This window comes from Primulina tabacum, chromosome 4 (genome assembly GCF_025594145.1).
Source record: "Primulina tabacum isolate GXHZ01 chromosome 4, ASM2559414v2, whole genome shotgun sequence".
In the NCBI taxonomy this organism is placed as follows: Eukaryota; Viridiplantae; Streptophyta; class Magnoliopsida; order Lamiales; family Gesneriaceae; genus Primulina; species Primulina tabacum.
This window is the reverse complement of record NC_134553.1, coordinates 25,128,734-25,153,563: the sequence shown is the minus strand read 5'-3', so window position 1 is coordinate 25,153,563 and position 24,830 is coordinate 25,128,734. Positions and strand designations below refer to the sequence as shown.

The 24,830-nt window shown below is 33.4% G+C and overlaps 1 long non-coding RNA gene, 1 other non-coding gene and 1 pseudogene across 2 annotated transcripts; 1 reads left to right on the top strand and 2 right to left on the bottom strand.

The window, feature by feature from the left end:
- Nucleotides 1–3,458: 3,458 nt before the first annotated feature.
- Nucleotides 3,459–5,232, bottom strand: LOC142541595 (uncharacterized). The gene is made up of 3 exons (XR_012819411.1): nucleotides 5,193–5,232; nucleotides 4,959–5,092; nucleotides 3,459–3,545 (listed from the first exon to the last, which is right to left on the bottom strand). It is a non-coding gene; the product is annotated as an uncharacterized LOC142541595 (long non-coding RNA).
- Nucleotides 5,233–11,194: 5,962 nt separating this feature from the next.
- LOC142544037 (small nucleolar RNA R71) lies at nucleotides 11,195–11,303 on the bottom strand. The gene has a single exon (XR_012820006.1). It is a non-coding gene; the product is annotated as a small nucleolar RNA R71 (small nucleolar RNA).
- An 802-nt stretch (nucleotides 11,304–12,105) lies between these two features.
- LOC142541927 (uncharacterized) lies at nucleotides 12,106–24,622 on the top strand (annotated as a pseudogene).
- The last annotated feature ends 208 nt before the right edge of the window (nucleotides 24,623–24,830 follow it).

The window sequence follows — 24,830 nt, the reverse complement described above, 5'->3', positions numbered from 1 at the left end:
GATGCTTTGTTCTTATTTTACTGCATGTACACGCTGATTTGCTAGGTTAGTGGCTTGAGTAGGATTAAGGTGCATTATAGTATTTGAATTAATCATAATTGGTGACTTAAAGGTGGAGAATGAATACACCATAGAAGTGCAATTAGAGATGGTTTGACTTGAGGGTTCCCAACCTTTGAAATATTTTAAATGTTGGACTCAAAATTATTATTACTAATTTGTATGGTATTTTATTGTTTAAATCTTGTATTTTAATTGGTTAAAGTGTAGCACCCTCATTATATATTTTAGTGAATTTACACATTAAATTTAAGTTAGAATATTGCATGGCATTCATGACCTCAAATTTAAATATTCAAATGCTATGATTAATTTCTTGAATGTATTATACTTAGATTAATTTATCCCCATTTGTTTACATATTTTAATTTAAGCTTTAATTAAATATTAACCTAAAGAACTTATTTACCAACTTAGCTCTAATTAATTTATTAAATCCCAAGGACATTCTTTTTCTTTAAATTAAATTATTCCTTGACTTAGATTAAATTTAGGGATATTTTTCTTATTATTAATCTTATTTCTAATTTTCAAACTCCGGTCCGTCCTCGCGTATTTAACTGAAAAAATAAAACTAAACTTTTGCTTTTAAAATAAATAGTTATGACTTGTCTAATATCAAAATGAATTAGACCCTTCATATATATATATATAAATCATTTTTAAATTTAAATAGTAATAATTATGCATGGCTTATACGTAGTCTGATTTTCGGGTCGTTACAGGGTAAGACCTGCTAAAGTAGGTGTGCACAAGTATTGTAATGTAATATATATCCAAAGTCTTTTAGTGATGTCTTCTGGAAACAGATGAATGAGAGATGTATAAGATTTTATCTATGAACTTCCAGAAACAACCACTGTTTAACTGCCTATTGTTTTTTATTTCTCATTGTACTCCATTGGATCGTTTCCGCACTTATTATTGTGATCTACTAGACTAACACTTGAACAAAATCAGCTACAATCTCTAACAGGATTCTAGCACCCTTTGCAAAATCATCTAACAAAGGAAAGAGTTTATTCACCCCCCTCTAAACTTCTTATCGATCCCCAACAATTGGTATCAGAACAGATTTTTCTTGTTCGAAATATTTACAACAGATATGACACATTTCAGCAAAGTAACCATGTTTTCAAAAGAAGATTTCAATTACTAGAAGATCCGTATGCAAGCTCATCTTGCAGCTCGAGACGATGACACGTGGTTTGTCATCACATATGGTCCACTGAAGATTTTAAAGCCTAACTCTGCTATTCCTGTTACTGAGGGAGCACCTCAGATGGTTGAGAAGACATAAGTGAACGGACTGGCGAGGATAAAAAGAAAGTCAATCTAGACAATGTTGCGAAGGACATTCTCTACAAAAGCTTGATAAGAAAACTTTCAGCAAGATCAAGATGTGTTCTACTGCAAAAGAGATTTGGGAAAAACTCATCCAAATCTGTGAAGGAAATGAACAGACAAAGGAGAATAAGTTGTCTGTAGCAATGCAGAAATTTGAAAATCTCAAAATGAAAGTTGGAGAAACTCTGAATGAATTTGATGAACGTTTCAGCAGCTTAGTCAATGAGCTAGTAGCTCTGGGAAAGAATATGGCAACAGAGAAATAGCACTCAAAGTTATGAGAGCTTTACCCAGAGAATGAGATGTAAAAACTATGGCTATGAGAGTATCTAAAGATCTGAACAAATTAGAACTACATGACTTGTTTGCAGACTTAAAATCCTATGAGTTTGAACTCGAAGTGAGAAGTGGAGAAGAGCCCTCATCAAATTTACCTACCAAGGCTCTTACTGGTACTGCTGCAGTTGTTCCAAATACATCACCTGCTAATGCCATTGAAAGCACATATGAAAAGACTGCTGAACAAATCAGCAACGATGCAATGTCTTTATTTGTGAAGAAATTTTCCAGATTCATGAAGAAGAATCATCGAACTTACCAGGGTCCTAACCGAAACTTTAAGTAGGATTCACCACGTGGTGACATGGCGTGTTTCAACTGTGGAAAAGTCGGGCATTTCATTGCTTATTGCCCTAAGCCAAAGAAGGATGATCAAAAGAAAAAGGAATACAGGAGGAATGACAAGAAATCCAGAAGAGACCGCAAAGAGATGATTGCAGATGAAAGCAAATCAAAATGGGCTGATTCTAGTTCTGATTCTTCTGACTCAGAAAGTCATTCCAGTGATAGCGATGTAGAAGAGATCAAATGTCTCATGGAAGATACTGAATCAACCTCGACATTTGGAGAGGTATTTGACTTTGACTCTAATGAATTTACACGAACTGATTTGGTTAATGCACTGCATGACATGGTAGAAGAGTACTCAAGACTTTCTCAATTATTCGAGAAAGTTAAAACTGAAAATCAAAACTTAAAGGATCAAATCAATAAGTTTACTTGCTTGCAAGAAAACAGCTGTGGTGATCTAAAAGTTGAGATAAGTAAGTTGAAGACTGAGAATGATAGAGTAAATACAGATTACCAAACAATGAGGTCTGAGAATCAGAAGCTATAGGTTCTGGTAAATGCATGGAAAACGTCTTCTGTTTCATTAGAGCAGATGCAAGAATTACAGAAGAAATCTGGACACAGGAGTGGTGTCGGATTCAGTATAATAATGAAAGCAATTTAGAAATAAGTACTAAGCCAAAACTGGATACAAGCAAAGGGAAATACATTCATTTTGTTAAATCCAGTGTGGTATATGAACCAGCACTAGTAGAAAAATCGTTTTTTACATCACGTATTCAATGAAGTAATAAGGTAGTTAAGTGCCGAAGTATATGGACGTGAAGTAATAGATGTACCTTTTACTTCACATAATAACCGAAGTTGTATGATTGAAAATACTGAAGTCTTTGGCCGGTTTTCGAACGAAAACCGGTCTAGAATTGGACCGGTGCCGAAGTAAAAAATGTGTTTTACTTCATCTATTATTGTAAGTAATGAAGTAATATATTATATATAACTTCGTCTTAATTATTATTTAGCGAAGTAGTTTATAATATTTAACTTCACAATTTACATTGAGTGACGAAGTAATTCATCTGAAAGACTTCGTAGTTATGAATTTTGGTGAGGTAATAGTTACAAACAACTTCATAATTTATCCTATTTGTTGAAGTAAATATAATCTATAACTTCAGCATTTATCCTATTTGTTGAAGTATTTTATATTATGTTACTTCACAATTTACATTCAGTGACGAAGTAAGTGGTTCAAAAGACTTCAATAATTTGTATTTTGGTGAAGTAATTGCGCAAAACAACTTCGCTTTTACAGAACAATATTGAAGTAAATTAATTCAATCACTTCGTCTGATTTCTTATTGAAGAAGTATTTAATATAAGTTACAGATCAACTTATATCGGCATTCACTCACCATAAGAAGAAGTGGATTATAATACAAAAATGCCTCATACAAAAATAAATCCCTCAGATCTGCACTCATTCTCATGACAGAATCTCATCCAATCTGCAATGTCATTCATAAAAAAACTCAATAGGAGCCAACTAGAAATGAAGTATATATCATGCAAAACTTTTGAGGTTTAGTCATCCAATCAAAATACATGCAACCAAGACATATACAAAGACATACTAGAGACATCGAATGCATGCATCAGCATGTGTACATTCATTTTAAGGTATAACACTGACCTTGAAACAAATGAATACCCATATGAGAAACAGCAATACCTGAACATAAAGTAAGATAAAAAATGACGCGATGGACAAAAAGATATATTATTCAAACTGAAGCTGTAATTCTATGTCATTGATGCAGTGATTTGAGCAACACAATAGTCAACCTTGCTTGAACTCAATCATCACAATATTTCACAATAATAATAATTTGGTAACACAAAAAATATTAAGTGAAAACTGATTAACTCTTACTGCATTAAAGAGAAATAATCGACTTGAATATGTTAGGTGCAAGATCTTCAAGTAAACTCAATTCAAAACTATCACTATCGATTACAAATTTAAAATTGTGCCAACCTGAAGTCAGTAGCATATCATGACATAAATCATGGAGAAAAGATGAAGAATCAGAAGCAGAAACCCCAGATGGAATAAATTACCATAATGACAAAAATTCAATTTGTTGAAATTCTTTCCAGCATAAAAATCCATTAATACCCACTTGGCCACACCAGAATCATTACAGTTTTAGTAAGTCTATGTTTCCAGCTTGACACTTCACACATGTATATCATTTCTAAAGAAACATAGAAAAAAAGTAATAAAATAATTAAAATTGTACACATGTCAATCAACCAAAACATAATGAGTAAAGCTCGAGGATTATAGACTTTGCCGCAATTTATAGAGAGTGAATTGTGTACAACTACGGTAAAAACTGAAGTAGGACAAAAGGTGTGTAACACCACGGTACCCCATGTTTGTTCGCTAGTGTGAGACCAAGGGCCCTACAAGGTGATTATGATTCCAAAGAGTTTAGAACAACAAAAGGCTGAACAAAAAAGTAATATATTGATAAAACTTCAAATGGCCATAGGACTCGTAACTTTTGACAATTTTGGAATTGTGAGATGTACAAGATGATAAAACTAAAAAGTGTAGTCGAATGACAATTTCCTACTTTATCAAACTAAAAAGTGAGAAAAATAAAAATCGTTAATCTCCCTCATTTTTCCTGTTAATGGTTCCCCTTTCTTCAAGCAACCCAGAAAAATATATGAAAAAAGTAAATGGACCTCAGAATATCCAAATGTACTCATCATAATACTCTTTCCCTCAATTATGAAAGATTGTTGATATACCCGGGAAATTAAAAATTCAAAGAAGGTTATAAATCAAAAGATCACTTGAGACCAGATTATATTTATAACTAACCCGATAAACCTGGTTATAGTGATACCTTGAATCTCCATAGCATAACAGGAGAAGGCATAATAGCTACACTTGGCAACGGTGAACTCATACCCTTCATTACATTTGACACTGTGGAATGTAAGAAATCTTCTTCAGCACTATTTCCCAGTTCATTTGTACCTGGCAGATAACATCATAACATAGTTAATATATGGAATAAATCAGTGAAAAAGGAGAAAAACCACGTCTAAAAGAAAGTGTAGGATAAATCTTCTCTCACCAACATCAAACACAACAGATCGGCTTCCAGACTTGCGTAATGCGGACTGTTGTTATGTACAAGATCTCCAAACATAGATGGAGGTGAGATTAAAAAGGCAGTTTTATACAATCAAATCCTTCCCAAAAACTACAACTGCGAGCAGAATAAACAGGAAAACATACATGACGTCGTATAAACAGATGGAGCTGACATGGGGCACATAAACACAATCCGATCCCTCAAACGGGTGACAGTTAGCAAGATTATTTGTGATTCAATACTTAAAATTTAACGAACGTTTTTCCCTGGGTTAAATTAGTTGAACTTTGGGTGGAAAAGCGCCAGCTAGAGATAATGAACAATCATAAAGGAATAATTTTCCAATGACACAAAACACTCAGATAGAATTCATCTTTCACAACTGGAACACGATTCCATAGTTTCATTTTCATTTTTAACCCTCAACACATGTAGTAAACTCAATGAGCACACATTATCAAGAAAATAAATCCATCAATTTTCAACCATATTTCCAGATCCGAGTCCCGAATCTTTCGTTAAAACCACCATAGAAGACATTCGCATTTTAACCAGCAAAGAACCTAAAGATCACCACGTAATCCGAGCACGAAGCTCGTGTAAAAACATTGGATACCATAGATGAGACGATGTGTGAACACAAAATGGTACTAAAGCAAGTAACGGATCAATTAAGCAGAAATTGAATGGAGAATCACGTAATGGAAGTGACAACGAAAACCAAAACGTAAAAACTAGTTAAAGAGAAAATCGTCACCAGCATCAGTTGAATCAAATCCCCCACCCCCAGCTCCGTTTTCAACTCTCGCTCTTTTCATCGGATCCACGTTATTCAAAAGCCTAGCGGCAATTTCTTGAGCCTTCTGTTTCGCCAACTCGATCTCGCTCATAGGAGGCGGAACGCTGTTATATAAGATGTAGGGGGGGCGGATGAGTCCGGGCCTGACGAAAACCTCGTAGCCCTACACGGTGCGGGTGAAGTCGAAGTCTGGTGATCTTCGTACTTGCGCTTGTTTGATTCTCCACCGGCTGACGAATAGTGCACATCATCCGCCATTTGAGTAGACACGGAGGAGCAAAAACACTAGATGGTGAATGGAGAGGAATAGATAGTGATTAGTGTGTGTGGACATATTTTTAATTAAACTTATCGGTTCATATTTTTACTTCAGTATGAACTTATTTTCCTTATTTTTTACTTCATCAACATTGATATGCCAAAGTAAAATATAATAAAAAAATATAGTGAAGCCCGTGTTTTTAAACATCCGAAGTAAAATATATTATTTTACTTCGCTTGTGTTATTACTGAAGTTATTGGTAATGTATTACTTCGTAATTTATTATTGCCGAAGTAACGCTTGCCGAAGTAAAATCCGATTTTTCTACTAGTGCAGTAGTACCAACTGTTCGAGTTGAAAGGTTTGTAGATCAGACGAACAGAAGGAAGCATTATGGTCTAAGTTATGTTGAACCTAAGGGAGAGCCCACCAGAGTTCTGGATCCAGTAGAGAATTCAACTCAGGAGGACAACCCTCTATGAAGGTTAGAAACAACCAGTACTATAATTCTAGACCTGTTCAGAAGAGATACAGACCAGACAACAAAAACAGAAGGGAAGAACAACATTCTAAGATGCATTCTGTTAGAAATTACAGACCTTCTGTCGCACACAACTCTGTGGATACCCAAAGTACAAGGTCACCTAGAATTATACAAATGTGGGTTCCTAAATGACTGATAAGGCTCGAACCCAAATAGATTGTGTACGAGTTACTAAAACTTGTGCTTGCAGGAACAGGAGAGGAAAGCTAAGATCAGCAGCTACACATGGTATCTGGACAGTGGATGTTCCAGACATATGACAGGACAAAAGAGTCTACTCTCAGAAATAATGAGTTGTACTAGACCAAAGATAACTTTTGGGGACAACTCAAAAGGTAAAACCGTGGGTAAGGGTAAGATTATCCATAGTAACATCATTATAAATGACGTGCTCTTGGTTGAAAATCTTTGTTATAATTTAAACAATATTAGTCAACTGTGTGATAATGGTTATTCAGTAGCTTTTCATAAGCACACATGTATAGTTAAAGATGTTGTTGAGTCTACTATATTAACGGGAAAAAGAGAAGGCAACACTTACAAAGTATCACGGAACATAGATCATGTTAATGTTCCTACATGTTTAGTTGCCTCCCTTAATGATAAACATTGTCTATGGCACAAGAGATTGAATCACCTGAACTTCAAGTCAATTAATTATCTAAAGAAGCAGAACATAATTGATGGTTTATGAAACGTCTGCTATTCGTTTTCTTAACTTGAACTAGAATTTTTTTTCCAAACCTCACTAAATCGGCCGAGATGCATAATCACATGCAGAAAATATTTTGGAACCATTTTAAAATAAACATCCAACTAACATTTAAAAATCCAAAGGAAAATATTTTAAAGCATAAAATCATCAAACGTTTTACCAACCTAAAAACTTTATTTGAAAAGTATAACCCATACTATAATCTCTCAAAAATCTCTTATATAACATAAATAAAAGTCGTAAAAATATCTTTAACATAACTCAAAATCATGAATCATAACTAGTGCGGAAAACTAGCGTCGGTCCTCGGGTTATGTGCACCTTTAGTCCAGCAAAGTCAACCATCAAGACCTCCATAATCATTATTATCATAATCACCTGTATCAATCACACCTAGTGACTTTAAAGACTCAATACACTATAATCTTGATAACAAGTAATATCTATACAGATCACATACAACAGTGAAAATAATTGTACTTAAAATATCGTTTTCATGAAGATGCATAAATCTTAAAACAATACCATTTTCATAAACATTTTCATGATGTATAAACTTTAAACAAAACGCTTTTCATCCCCAACAACACAAATGACAACCATTCAACATGCATGTCCCCACCAACTTGACATCATTTACTCAGCCATGCACCATCTTATTAACCACCAACCTTCACCACCTTCTCCACTCCCCCTAGCACAAAAATTCAGAGGTTTAGCAGCTCCCATTCTCGGCCGAAACAGCAACAATAGCAAGGTTTCTTCATTTCCGTTTTCGTGTCTCCCGGTCCGACGTATCATGTTGTTTATTGTAAAAACAACTTAAGGCATGTGTATTTTCTCCCTTTTTCTCATCAATCAAGTGTATTACATATTTTTAGTATGATATATGTGCATGGTTTTGGTTTTATAGCAAGAAACCACAAGAAAATATTTTTGAGAACCATAGGCCATTCTCGGCCATCCTGTGCATGTCACGTTCCTTGCTTGTTTCGTTGATTTACAGGTTGGTTCGGTTCCTAGGCTCCCAAGGCTGCTTATGGTCATGTCCTAGGGTGTGTTATGGTCAAGTTTGATCAAGGGTTCAAGCCCCAAAACCGTAATTTAAGTGCTCAAAACAGTAGGTAAGAAAAAAGTGTCCCATTTGGGGTTCATTTGCTGTAAATGGGTTGTGTAGGATAGTGTTCGAGCCATGGCTGGCCTAGGGCCGGTAGCCATGGCTAAGACCCTTCCCTAGAAATCCTAGGACGTGGTCAAGTCGGCCCTAAGTGGCTTGAGACATCTCCCAAATCGTTTGGACAGAAACAACTCAGGTTGGTCACGTATGACAGTAAGCTCTCGAGTGGTTCTTGTTTTGTTCTAAGGTGGTTGGTTGGTTCTTGGTTGTCCTAGGGCCCTTAGCCATGGAATAACCAATGCCTCAACATGTCAAGAAGGTGTTGTGACCACTGGTTTAAGCCATGGTGATAAACATAAAAATTGTACATTAATTAAATGTTTTATAATATAAATATATAGTTTTTGTTTTATTAAATGTTTAAATATTATATGTTTTACAATAAATTGTATAAAATATTAGTTGTTGTGTAATTACAAGTTTTTACTTTTTCTTACAGGTTCGATAAAACAAGAATAAACTTGGCATTGCAAATGGGATTAAGATGATTCTTGGACCTGTAAAAAGTTGATGTTAATATCTACAATATTGGTGTCAAGCATGAGATAAAAATCCTCTCACAGTTGGGATCCAATTAAGCAACAAATAAAGTTACCAAAGGAGTGGCAGTTTTACCATGCTCTAGTATTTTGACCATATCTCTCAAATTACTTGGTCAAATGATTTGAAAAAAATACCACAACTAGACAACTCAATTATCCACATGTTTTTTTTATGTGAAGAAGCAAATTCCAAGAAGAAGATTTTCAAAAGTGATGTGTAATATAATATAATATCTTGGAACACCAATGAAGACTTTTGTGTAAAAAAAATAATATTTTATTTGTGGTTGTCTCCCCAAATTTGGCTATAAATAGGGGTGCATTGTAATGTATTGAGATATCCCTCATTCTATGAACAAACCTTTGAGTTCATAATATTTCTCTCTATATTTTTCCTTTATTTCTTCATTTAAATATAATTAGTATGTTAATTTCATATTCAAAGTTTTACACTTTGAATAATGAATAGCTAACTTCCTAAAGTTGAGATGAAAAGGTGAAACTCTTGGCATGATAATAAGGTTACTAAAAGGTAAGAATCTATGTTTTATATTATTTAATCATTATTTATTGTTTATGTTAGATTTATTTCTTTAAGCATTTTTATACCCTACTTATAAGTGGGAGTTTTGATTTATTGTTGCTATATGTTACACTAAATTCTTGGAACCATTTAAATGTTAGTTTGGTGTTACCAACCATTTAAAGTGGATGATTTGATTTATTATATATGAATATATTATAATATTAAATTATTGGAACCATTTAAATGTTTGTTTGGTTTTACCAACCATTTAAAGTGGGAACCTTGATTTACTATATATAAATATATCATAATATTAATTTCTTGGTACCATTTAAATGTTAGTTTGGTTTTACCAACCATTTAAAGTGGGAACCTTGATTCAGTGTTTACAAATTTATATAGCACAATAAATACTTGACCACATTTATAAGTTTTGGTATATATTATATACTTATAAGATAATAATATATAACATAATATAAATATGATTATTTAATTTATTGGAACCATTTTATTAAGTGGATTTCAATAATGTTCGTTTATGTTAACTTTATTAAAATACCAAGAGTGGATCCTTTAATCTCAACTACTTAAATTAAAATTTGAACAATTAAAATTTACCCATTAAAGATTCAAACAATTAAAATTAAAAAGAAACAAAAAACAAAAACAAAACAAAAAGACATTGTATTGGACTTGTAATTACCTTAGCTTCCCTGTGGATACGATATTCGGACTCACAGAATTATACTACTTGTGGACAACCTGCTCTTGGGAGTGCAACAATCAAAGTCGCAACAAGTTTTTGGCACCGTTGCCGGGAAAGTATAATTTAATTTCAAGTCTATTTAATTTTGTTTATAGTTTATTTTTCTTTATTTAAATTTTTATTGCTTTTGTGTGTTTTTATTTTTTTTTGCATTTGCATTTGCATGAGCATTTGGTCACGTACACTTAGTGGTCGACTCATTCGAGATAACCCTTTATTTTTACAAAACATGGCTGAAGAACCCATCCAAGAAAATGAAGATGAAATTCAATCTCAACATGATCATGATAGACGAAGAACACTTAGAGATCACATGAATCCTACACGTACTAGTGCACCTTCATGTCTAGTTTTTCCCCCTGATGCATCTCATTTCAATTTTAAGCCTGGTATTATCCAACTTTTACCCAATTTTAATGGCTTAGATTCTGAAAATCCATACATGCATTTACGAGAGTTTGAAGAAGTGTGCAACACATATAATGATCTAAATTGTAGCATGAACACCATTCGACTTAAGCTTTTTCCTTTTTCTTTAAAAGATAAAGCTAAAACTTGGCTACAAAATCTTAGATCGGGATCCATTCGAACTTGGGATGAATTGCAACAACAATTTTTGAAAAAGTTTTTTCCATCTCATAGAACAAATTCTTTCAAAAGGCAAATCATTACTTTCACTCAAAAACAAGGAGAAACTTTTTATCAGTGTTGGGATAGATACAAAGAATTGCTTAATCTTTGTCCACATCATGGTTTTGAAATTTGGAGAGTTATTTCTCAATTTTATGAAGGCTTAACACCTAAAGATAGGCAAATGGTTGAATTTACGTGTAATGGAACATTTGAAGATAAAGATCCAAATGAGGCAATTGAGTATCTCGATTCATTAGCTGAAAATGCTCAAAATTGGGACACTATAGGTACAATCGAACCATCAAACAAGATTCAATCTCCTACATCTGGTGGAGGTATGTACACTCTCAAAGATGAACATGATCTTCAAGCTAGATTTACCTCTTTGGCAAGAAAAGTTGAGGCACTTGAATTGAAAAAGAATGGTCAATTAAAATCTGTTCAAGAAATTGTGTGTCACATCTATGATACAAGTGATCATTTTATAAAAGATTGTCCCACTTTGCCCTCTTTTAAAGAATGTCTCCATGAACAAGCCAATGTTTTGAACAATTTCAAAAGGCCAAATTTTGAACCATTTTCTCAAAATTACAATCCAGGTTGGCGAAATCATCCAAATTTTAGTTGGAGGAATGATAATGCTGCACAATTTTCACAACCACATTTCCAAAATCAACAAAATTTTCAAAATTATGCACCTTATGTTCCTCCACCTAAAAGAAATTTGGAAGATACATTGAATTCTTTCATTGCAAAGCAAGAGTCTATCAATACTCAAACTGCTCAAACCATGACATATTTGAAAGATACTCTTGCTAAATTTGCATCTGCACTTAATGTTCATGAAAAAGGTAAATTTCCTTCACAACCTCTGCCTAATCCCAAGGATCATCATTCACAAACTGGAACTTCTGGAACTCAATCGATGGATCAGGTAAAATCTGTTATTACCCTTCGAAGTGGTAAGGTTGTGGAAAAATCCATTCTTGAACCTTGTGAAGATGATGATAAATCAACTCCAAAGGATAAGGAAGTGGAACCCATAACTTGCGAAGAGGAGATTCAACAGACAGTGTCACCACCATTCCCTCATGCATTGAAAAATACAAAAAAATCAAATTTGAATTCTGATATATATGATATTTTTAAATAAGTAAAAGTTAATATTCCTTTATTAGATGCAATAAAACAGGTACCATCATATGCCAAATTTTTGAAAGACTTGTGCACTGTGAAAAGAAAATTGAATGTGAAAAAGAAAGCATTTTTAGCCGAACAAGTAAGTGCAATCATTCAAAATAATAATACGTTGAAATACAAAGACCCTGGTTGTCCTACTATTTCATGTATTATTGGAGAACGAAAGATTAAAAAAGCCTTGCTTGATCTTGGAGCTAGTGTGAATTTACTTCCATATTCAGTTTATCAAGAACTCAATCTAGGCGAGTTAAAATCAACTTCGGTAACACTTTTACTTGCCGATAGATCTGTTAAAGTGCCAAGAGATATGGTAGAAGACGTGTTGGTTCAAGTTGATAACTTTGTATATCCTAGTCGATTTCATAGTTTTAGATACACAACTTATCGAAGCTTGTAATGCAATTCCTGTAATTCTGGGTCGTCCATTTTTAGCAACTTCTAATGCTCTTATAAATTGCAGGAATGGAATAATGAAGTTGTCATTTGGTAACATGACCTTGGAGCTTAATGTTTTTAATCTTTGTAAGAAACCACATGACAAATGAGATGAAAGTGAAGATGAAAATCTTATTGAAACTCTTGTGGAAGAAAACATTCAAGAAGGGAGTATTCGTGATCAATTAGATATTTGTTCAATTGAAATTGTTAAAGAAAATATTGAAATTGATCTTGATAATTTTATCAGGTATCACTCGTTACCAGGATCAGAGAAAGAATTTGATGCAAAATATGAGAACAAAGACGAACCACCCATATTGGAGTTAAAACCCTTGCCAGAAGAATTGAAGTATGCATTTCTTGGAGAAGATGAAACATATCCGGTGGTAATTTCTTCCAAACTAGAAAGTGATCAAGAAGGTAAATTAGTTGATATGCTTAAAAGACATAAAAATGCAATTGGTTGGACACTAAAAGATCTCAAGGGCATTAATCCACTAATTTGCACACACAAAATTCATTTAGAAGAAAATGCTAAAACATCTCAACAACCACAAAGGAGATTAAATCCACACATGAAAGATGTTGTGAAAACTGAAGTTCTCAAACTACTTGATGTTGGGATTATCTACCCTATTTCTGATAGTAAGTGGGTAAGCCCAACACAAGTAGTTCCAAAAAAATCTGGCATCACAGTGATAAAAAATGAAAAAGGTGAATTGTTAACAAGTCGAGTCCCATCTAGTTGGCGGATGTGTATTGATTATAGAAAATTAAATGACGCCACTAGAAAAGATCATTTTCCATTACCATTTTTGGATCAAATTTTAGAAAGAGTAGCAGGTCATCCATACTACTGTTCTTTTGATGGATATTCAGGTTATTATCAAATTCCCATTGCACTCGAAGATCAAGAAAAAACTATATTCACATGTCCTTTTGGAACATTTGCATTCAGAAGGATGCCATTTGGTTTATGCAATGCCCCAGCAACATTTCAAAGATGTATGCTAAGCATTTTTTGCGACATGGTTGAAAATTGTTTGGAAATTTTCATTGATGATTTAACTGTCTTTGGGAATACATTTGATAATTGTCTTGAAAATTTGGAAAAAGTTTTAAAAAGATGCGAGGAAAAAGGTCTTATTTTAAATTGGGAAAAATGTCATTACATGATTACTTCTGGAATTGTTTTGGGACATGTCGTGTCATCTCATGGAATTGAAGTTGATAAAGCAAAAGTTGATGTCATTGCCAATTTACCCCCTCCAAAAACCATTAAAGAAATTCGCTCATTTTTGGGACATGCTGGATTTTATCGGAGGTTTATAAAGGACTTTAGTTTAATCTCTAAACCCATTTGTAACCTCTTAACAAAAGACACTGCATTTGAGTGGACTCAAGAATGTCAAAATGCTTTTGATAAAATTATTCGACATTTAACATCAGCTCCTATCATGCAACCTCCTGACTGGTCTTTACCATTTGAAATCATGTGCGATGCGAGTGATTATGCAGTCGGTGCAGTACTGGGTCAAAGAAGAAACAGTAAGCCTTATGTGATATATTATGCAAGTAGAACTTTAAACAATGCTCAAATAAATTACTCCACAACTGAAAAAGAACTACTTGCTGTAATATTTGCATTAGATAAATTTCGTTCTTATTTGATTGGATCAACGACTATTGTGTTTACTGATCATTCTGCTATTAGATATTTGTTGACCAAACAGGATGCAAAGCCACGACTGATACGATGGATTTTGTTACTCCAAGAATTTGACATTGTGATCAAAGATAAAAAAGGAACCGAGAATGTCGTAGCCGATCATTTATCGAGACTAGTAACAGGATCATCTTGTGAAATGACACCAATTAACGATAATTTTACTGATGAACATCTATTTTTAGTTACTACTACACCTTGGTTTGCTAACATAGTAAATTTTCTTGTGACAGGAAAAATGCCACCGCAATGGAGTTCCCAAGATAAAAGAAAATTTTTGAATGAGGTAAAAAACTTTTATTGGGATGATCCGTATCTGTTCAAGTATTGTCCAGATCAAATTTTTCGACGTTGCATATCCGACAATGAGGTAAGTAGTGTCATTAAATTTTGTCATTCAGAAGCATGCGGATGACATTTTTCTTCAAAGAAAACGGCTGCAAAAATCTTGCAGTGTGGATTTTATTGGCCCACTTTGTTTAAAGACACCCACGAAATCTGCAAGATCTGTGAAAATTGTCAATATTTGGGTGCGATTTCAAAAAGAAACATGATGCCTTTGAATCCTATCATTGAAATTGAAATCTTTGACTGTTGGGGAATTGATTTTATGGGACCTTTTCCATTGTCGTTTGGATACTTGTATATTTTAGTTGCAGTTGATTATGTTTCCAAATGGATAGAGGCAATTCCATGTTGAAAAAATGATCATAAAATCGTCATCAAATTTTTAAAAGAAAATATTTTAGTAGATTTGGAATTCCTCGAGCCATGATAAGTGATGGGGGAACTCACTTTGTTAATAAACCATTTGCTTCATTAATGAAAAAATATGGTATTACTCATAAAGTAACTACTCCTTATCATCCTCAAACAAATGGACAAGTTGAATTAGCTAATAGGGAGATAAAGCAAATTTTGGAAAAAACTGTTAACTCAAATAGAAAAGATTGGTCTCTGCGACTTAATGATGCACTTTGGGCATATCGAACAGCTTTTAAAACATCATTGAATATGTCTCTCTATAGGTTGGTTTATGGAAAACATTGTCATTTGCCTGTGGAATTGGAACATAAAGCTTATTGGGCGATCAAAACTTTAAATTCAAGCATGGATGATGCCAAAAAATTGCGTAAATTGCAACTTAATGAACTTGATGAACTCAGAAATGACGCGTATGAGAATTCAAGGATTTATAAAGCAAAAATCAAATCATTTCATGATAAAACAATTCTTAGAAAATCTTTTGAGATTGGTAAAAAAGTTTTGCTTTATAATTCTCGATTTCACATATTCCCAGGAAAATTACGATCAAGATGGACATGCCCATATGTTGTAAAGCATGTGTATACTTATGGAGCTGTGGATATTGAAAATCCTAAAAATGGTGATATTTTTAAAGTAAATGGACAAAGGCTTAAACCATTTTTAGAAAATGAAATCTTTCAAGAAGAGTTTATTTTCCTTTCTGATCCTTGATTTTTTTTGTTGCATTTAAGTTTGTTTGTTTTTATTTCAGGTTTTCTTAATATTTTTATTTTCCGGTTAAATGGCGGATAACGGTACTCCGTGACTCTCATAGTCGGTTAAATCAGTTTCCCACAATTGCTGATACAAAAATAAAAAAAAAATAATTTCTTTTCTTTTCAAAATGGATGAAATTCTCTCAAAAATTTGTAAATATTTTCCCTCTGTTTCTGAAAATGTTCTAAGAAAAATTTATGCAGGAAGGTGTGAAAGATTGAGATTGCTAATGCAAAAAGGAATTCCAGAAGATATTCGTCTTGTAATAGAAGCTAAGGTCCGATTAGGAGGAGAAGTTCCACAATCATTGCTCATTCGGTATTTGCCTGGATTAGGAAAAAGCACCTATGGGAAAAAACGAAGGGCCAAAAGTTTAGGGGTTTGTCATAAGTGTGCAAGATGGACTTGTGACAAACGATGCAGATCTTTGGGATGTGTTTCCAATAACAGAGAAGATAAAATTGGTTTCATTAAGAATGGGCTGAGTAAGGAGTCTTTAGATAACATCTTATTGACTCTTGAGACGCATTCTAGTGGATATGTGCATATTGAACTTCTCCGTTTATGGAAACAATTCCAAGATGAGCGTCATAGTCTTGGGAATCCGACTAAAAAAGACCCTGTTTGCCAATTTATAAGAAAATTGGATGGGAAACATATCCTCGACTCATAGAAGGCGTTGAAGCCGTTTCTGGACGTAAAACCAGAGGAAAGTTGTGAGCCACAATCACACTACTGTTTATATGCATGTGTGTCATTATTGTTTTTACTATTTATTCTGTTTACAGCTGTGACCTATAGTTTTGTCATGATAACATATTACTCCTATAAAATCTCTCATCTTTCTCTCTATTTTCACAGAAAAAAAAATAAAGTAAAAACATGGCTGGATCCCCTACACAAACATTGAAAAATATTTGTGTATTTTGTGGGTCGAGTCCTGGAAAAAATGAAGTGTTTGTAGAAGCAGCGAATAATCTTGGAAAGATATTGGCTGAGAGAAAAATTCACTTGGTATATGGGGGAGGTAATATTGGGTTAATGGGATCTGTTTCAACAATTGCTCATCTTGGAGGTAGTCAGGTTTTGGGTATTATTCCTACAGCTATAGCTGAAGGAAATATTACAGGTGTTACGATTAGGGAGGAATTAAAAGTTTCTTCTATGTATGAAAGAATCACTCAAATGATTGAAAATTCTGATGCTTTTATTGCACTACCAGGTGGTTTTGGTACATTAGAAGAAATTTTTCACACTGTTTCTTGGGCACAACTTAATATCCATAATAAACCTGTGGGCTTGTTGAATATCAATAATTATTTTGACAGTTTGTTGACATTTCTTGATAAAGCTGTGGAACAGAATTTCATTTCAGAAAATTCACGACAGATGCTCATCTGTGCTTCGACTGCCGACCAATTAATTGATGATTTGGAAGCTTTTGTTCATAAGTCTGATCCGATGATAACAAAGATCAATTGGTCGCAATCAAGTAGTAAGAAAAGGAAGTTGGATCATTGATTCAAAAGTCGTGGATTGGTTTGCGTTTGTTTCAGTTTGTTATCTTCAATAAAATTCCAGGTGATATCTCTTTCATTACGTACTCTTTATTAATAGTTATTTTGACATTAGGGAAAATGTCATATTATGATTGGGGGGAGAACAAACTTATAAAAAAAAATTTAAAAAAAAAATAAATAAAAAAAATAATATATATTATTTTAAAATAAAATCATGTTTATTGTTTGTATCTTAGTAATTTTTGCAAAAATTGTCATACATTACATGTTTGAAAGATTTAAATTAGAACATGCATTAATCTATTTAAGAATGTTTAAATTTTTATTTGAAAAAAAAAGTCAATTTTAATGTTCTGATCAATATAAAAATATGATTTATGAAATCTTTTTGAGATATTAACCATTGTGATAATATCAGGTATTAAAGTATATGGCCCAAGATATACCTTATAAGAGTGCCTATAATTTTAAACTCACACATATTTTGTGAGTGAGTGGAGAGGACTGAGAAAACAGCTTTCGAGCCTTTATTGATCATGAGAGAGACTATCTATTGTTTAGATCTTGAGTTCTTATTTTGAAGAAAAAAAAATGATATTTCCTGAAAAAAAAGGGAGAAAAATACAAAAAGAAAGATATTGAATATCTATGTAATTTTTAAGTTATATGCTACGACCCATATATCTCTCAAAAAAAAAAAAAGAGAGAGAGAAATTTATTGTACAAATTAAATAAATATGTGGTCAAGAAGCATAAACTTAGTCTGATTCCATGATGTTATGTAAAAAAAAAAATAAAATAAAAAAATATCAGGAAAAAATATATAATAAGAACAACAAGATTTTGAATCAATGGATTTTCTATCTTTTGATTAGTTTGGCTCGTTTGTCTGTTTGCATTCTGTAAACCATTTTTCTGAGCATTTATCTGTATTCCAACTCCATGAGAGAAATCGTTGCCATAAATTGAAACATTTATTAACCTGTGAGGATATGGAGTTGAGACTCTTACTAGGAATTTCTGAAGGCCGTGTACATTTATCTACCTGAAATAAGCTTTGAATTGATCATCTGAAATTATTTCATAAATTATAATTATGATGATCTTGATATAACTTTGACAGTTTTCAAATTTAATTTAAACACTTAGATAGTTTTGATTACATTTCTATTTAAATTAATCAATATGTTTTGTATTGCTATTAACGCTTAAATTGCTAGGGACTAGCAATAAGCTGGTTGGGAGGTGTGATAAACATAAAAATTGTACATTAATTAAATGTTTTATAATATAAATATATAGTTTTTGTTTTATTAAATGTTTAAATATTATATGTTTTATAATAAATTGTATATAATAAATTGTATAAAATATAAGTTGTTGTGTAATTACAAGATTTTACTATTTTTTACAGGTTCGATAAAACAAGAATAAATTTAGCGTTGCAAATGGGATTAAGATGATTCTTGGACCTGTAGAAAGTTGATGTTAATATCTACAATATTGGTGTAAAGCATGAGATAAAAATCCTCTCACAATTGGGATCAAATTAAGCAACAAATAAAGTTACCAAAGGAGTGGCAGTTTTACCATGCTCTAGTATTTTGACCATATCTCTCAAATTACTTGATCAAATAATTTGAAAAAAATACCACAACTAGACAACTCAATTATCCACATGTTTTTTTTTATGTGAAGAAGCAAATTCCAAGAAGAAGATTTTCAAAAGTGATGTGTAATATAATATAATATCTTGGAACACCAATGAAGACTTTTGTGTAAAAAAAATAATATTTTATTTGTGGTTGTCTCCCCAAATTTGGCTATAAATAGGGGTGCATTGTAATGTATTGAGATATCCCTCATTCTACGAACAAACCTTTGAGTTCATAATATTTCTCTCTATATTTTTCCTTTATTTCTTCATTTAAATATAATTAGCATGTTAATTTTATATTCAAAGTTTTACACTTTGAATAATGAATAGCTAACTTCCTAAAGTTGAGATGAAAAGGTGAAACTCTTGGCATGATAATAAGGTTACTAAAAGGTAAGAATCTATGTTTTATATTATTTAATCATTATTTATTGTTTATGTTATATTTATTTCTTTAAGCATTTTTATACCCTACTTATAAATGGGAGTTTTGATTTATTGTTGCAATATGTTACACTAAATTCTTGGAACCATTTAAATGTTAGTTTGGTGTTACCAACCATTTAAAGTGGATGCCTTGATTTATTATATATGAATATATTATAATATTAAATTCTTGGAACCATTTAAATGTTTGTTTGGTTTTACCAACTATTTAAAGTGGGAACCTTGATTTACTATATATAAATATATCATAATATTAATTTCTTGGTACCATTTAAATGTTAGTTTGGTTTTACCAACCATTTAAAGTGGGAACCTTGATTCAGTGTTTACAAATTTATATAGCACAATAAATACTTGACCACATTTATAAGTTTTGGTATATATTATATACTTATAAGATAATAATATATAACATAATATAAATATGATTATTTAATATATTGGAACCATTTTATTAAGTGGATTTCAATAATGTTCGTTAATGTTAACTTTATTAAAATTCCAAGAGTGGATCCTTTAATCTCAACTACTTAAATTAAAATTTGAACAATTAAATTTACCCATTAAAGATTCAAACAATTAAAATTAAAAAGAAACAAAAAACAAAAACAAAACAAAAAGACATTGTAGTGGACTTGTAATTACCTTAGCTTCCCTGTGGAAACGATATTCGGACTCACCGAATTATACTACTTGTGGACAACCTGCTCTTGGGAGTGCAACAATCAAAGTCGCAACACATGGTCAGTTTTTAATAGCCATTTTTACAGCAAGTGACAAGCTGCTTCAGTGTGTGTTCTCGACAGCAGTGAGCTTCGGCTCTTGAGTCTTGTTCTTTGTTCTTGGTTGGCCTATGGCCATTATCCCTGGTCTAAGACTTGCCCAAATGTGTTACGGAGGTCGTGTTTTTAGCTGTTTGTGATTTGGTTAAGTTTAGAAGTCGTACGAGAAATTACGGTGCGAAGTGCCAAAGTGACTATCGTAAGAGCGCCTCACGATTTTGGTTCCTTTGCACCTTAATTCACATTTCCAGTAAAAATTTGTTTAGTTACAGTAATTAAGTTTAAGCATATTTTGATCATGGCTAGATGTTGGTTCGGGTTGGTTCGGAGACATGGTTGAAATTAGAGTTCATGGTCTAGTTTGGCTTGGTTTTGATGCATGCATGGCCGTATCTCATCAATTTCATTGATTGTGGTTCGGACATATTTTATTGTTGTGCATTACATTCGATAACTTATTAAGTTGGTTCAGTACGGTTCGAGTATCAAGTCGTTCGGAAGTCCCTAAGTCACCGTACTTCATTCGGGTGCATTTTAGGTCAAATTAGGGTTCCATGAGTCCCATTATAATTTATGTCATAGCGAGCCTGGGAAACGATCCAACTAAGCCAAGCATAAGGGTTGTAAGTATATTTACGTGCAAAATATGAAAAAGCTTTATTTTTTAGATATGCGATCTGTCTTGTGGCCATTTATGTTATGGGTTTGGAAGCCGACGCACGCAGTCGGGGACCTCTCCAAGTAGTATGGGTTTGGAAGCCGTGATGCATGACCGGGGACCTCTCCACCCGGTGACTTATGACTGGTTTAGGATTATGTACGGGTATGGATATCCAGTCCAAGGGCTGTGGTGATCTCTACCGCCCAGTAAATTGTGGTTTAGTCTGATCAGGTGATTATGTTATGGGCCACTTGCTTTGACACATTATTTCTGCAGAAAATTACGATATGATATGATATGTTATGGCTCGTAGTGAGCAAAGCTTTTACAGTACGATTTTTATGTCGTGCACGTATCTATATTTACTCATGCTTATGTTATCACGTTACGATTCAGTTTACGATATTTTTACGTTGCATGCGATCTTATTACGTATTTATTTGTTATTCACGATATATGCATGATGGGTCTTTAGACTCACTAGACTTGATTGATGTAGGTACTGACGATGCACAGCCTGAGGGCGGGGACCAGTGAGTTAGCTCGGATCGACGGTAGTACGAACCCAAGGATCTCACGTTTAGTTATTCAGTTTTATGTTCAAACTCTTGTTATAACTTTTATGCATTTTTAAGTTATTGTTTAAAACATTATTCAGTTTCCGCTGCTATGTTTATGTTAAACCGTTGGGTTATTTTACGAAAGTTTTTATACGTTGCAAGTTTATTTATTTAAAGAGAAAATTTTTAATAATTCCGAAAAATTTTGAATACGAAATACGGGCCCTCACAGGTATTATGATCTAATGTTACTATTGTGTGTAGCAAATACAAGATGTTATATTGAGAACCTATTTCTAATCGCATGAGAAATTCGTCGCAACAAATCGATGGCCAATGTGGGCTATGTTTCGGCCCTATGTTGCAGCCCCATGGGCTGCCCGAAACACACCCCGAATTTTTTTTAAAAAAATTGTGCGCATGTTTCCCTGGAATCCGGCGACGGAGCTCCGGCAACGGCGATGACGACTAGGGTTTCCAAAAGTGTTTTGGAATATCGAAGTATCATGGGCCTTGAGTTCTTGGGTCATTAGATGGCTAACACAATTTGTGAATTTAAATGAGCCAAAATGTTTTTGGTGAAAAATGTCTTATTGAGCCCTTAAGTTTTAAATCGACAAAATTTTTATATAATTTTTCATAAAATAAATAATTTAAGTTAGGCTTTAATTATTTATAGTAAATTGTGATTTACAAGAAATTCGATTATGAATAAATTAATTAGAAAGTAAACAAATGAGTTTTTTTTACCTTGTTGATTTATTTTATAATCGTGCCGGTTAGTGATTGGATCAAGATATATAATGTTGGATCAATTGATTATTGTGATAATAATTGATGATGTATGATATGTGATATTATGAATGAAGGATGATCAAAATCCCAAGCCCAATTTTCTAGGTGTATGCTAGGATATTTTGTGTTGAATGATTGTAATAATTATCAATTTATAAGTGGACTTGGTTTATAGCCCGTTCCCATCCCATGAGATGTATCCCTATTTGCCATTGATATTTATATGTAAATAATAGTATAGTGGAAGATCAAGATTGAAAGATGGTGGACCTTGATGATTATGCAGATTGAAGACATGTAAATATTGGAGGCTTATGTAATTGTGCATTTGCATCCAATGCATTCCCTAGGATTGGACCTAGGCCCGTGTTTGGCTCACACGGGCCATTAGTTTTCGGGGCGATTGATCATCCTTGTTTAGTTTACTGTTTATAATATATGCATGATATATTATAAAAAATGAGTATGTGAATTATTATTATGATAATAACAAAGTTGCATGAATCCGGAAAACATACGATCAAACATGGCGAATTTTTAAACAAAATTAATGATGAGGACTTTAAAAATTAAAACCCTCATTTTGAATAAGATTCAAAATTAACATCAAGCCCGAAAAGGAGAATTATAAAGGTGTTTATGATTTACATGTCTTCCATCGACAATGGGTGCATGAAGAACGCTACCCATGCTCGGGGCTCGGTTCATATTATTGGGGGAGCCCTTGACACCGGAAAGCTGTGACATGGTGATGTTAACTACGTGGAACTCCCATGATTACGGCTCATATTATTGAGGGAACTCATGACGACCGTCCATTAAGGTTCAATATCGATGGGTAAGGCTTGACACGTTGAGATGAACGACGTTATATTATTGGGTCCTAATCAAACGTGAGACAAAAGTTTACGTAAAGGGTTGCATGGAGATGCAATTGGAAACTACCTTTTATAAATTATGATTTGCTGATATTATTCGGGATCATAATTTGCTAATTTGACCTTACGTACCTACTGAGGAAATGATTTTCCCGTTTTCTTTAGAGGGTAGTGAAAAATGTCAAAACAGTGTGAGCGAAAATTTATGAAGTAAAAGTCCATATTTTTATCTTACTAAATATTTTAAAATAGTCATGAACATTTATCTGTTTTTACTTTTCAGTACAATTTTGACAATTTCTTCGATTCGCAATCCTTTATCTGCAATACTCGACAAACACGTTTTTACTGGACCTAATTACCTCAACTTGCTAAGAAACCTGAAAATCGGCTTGAAATCGGAAAGGATAGCATATACACTTACAGAGTCGCCCCTTGTTGAGGCCTTGACTAGCTGCACTCCTGAGAAATTGCAGACTTACATGGATTGGTGTGACTATGACTTGCGAGCTAAGTGTTATATGCATGCTTCTATGAATTATGAGCTGCAGAGGCGTTTTGAGGATGCAAAGAGTGCTGCTGACATTCATTTGCATCTCAAGGAGCTCTTTGGTGAGCAGAATCAACCTCTTAGGCATGCTACCGTCAAGGAGCTGATCACTTTACGTATGTGAGATGGGGCCTCGGTCCATGAGCATGGACTAAAGATGATTGAGCTTGTGAACAAACTCGTTGGCATGGATCTTACGTTGCCTTCAGAGTTGACCACCGATGTGTTGCTCTTGTCACTGCCTAGCTTATTTGATCCATTTGTGGTGAATTTCAACATTAACAAGCTAGAGCCTACTTTGAGGAGTTCGTGAACATGCTTGTTACGTTTGAGTCCACCATCAAGATAGAGAAGTCGGTTATTTATGTGGGTTCTTCATCTGGTACGAAGACTGGTCCACCTGAAAAGGGAAAGAAGCGTTCTTTCCAACGTCCCAAGAAGAATGTGCCCTTGAAGAGGCAAGCTCCGAATCCCATTGTGGCATCCACACTAGTTAAGGCTGACAAGAATCCTGATGTATGTCATCACTGCAAGAAGTCTGGACATTGGAGGCGTAACTGTAGAAAATATCTTTTTTAGAAGAGTTCTGGAAACGGTATTTTCTTTAATGAAGTAAACATTTCAATTAACTCTACTTCTTGGTTATTGGATACTGGCTGTGGCTCACATCTCTGTTATGATTTGTAGGTGATGGGAAGAAGTAGGAGACTAAGGGAAAGTGAGACCTTCTTGAGGATGGGCAATGGGGCAAGAGTTGCTGCCAAGGCTATTGGAGATGTTTACTTGCTTTTGAACAATGATTTTAAGTTAATTTTAAGAGATGTTTTGTTTGTACCTTATTTGGTAAAAAAATTGTTTCCATTTCTATGTTTGATAAAGATAGATATTCTTGTTTTTTTAGCAAAGGTGTTT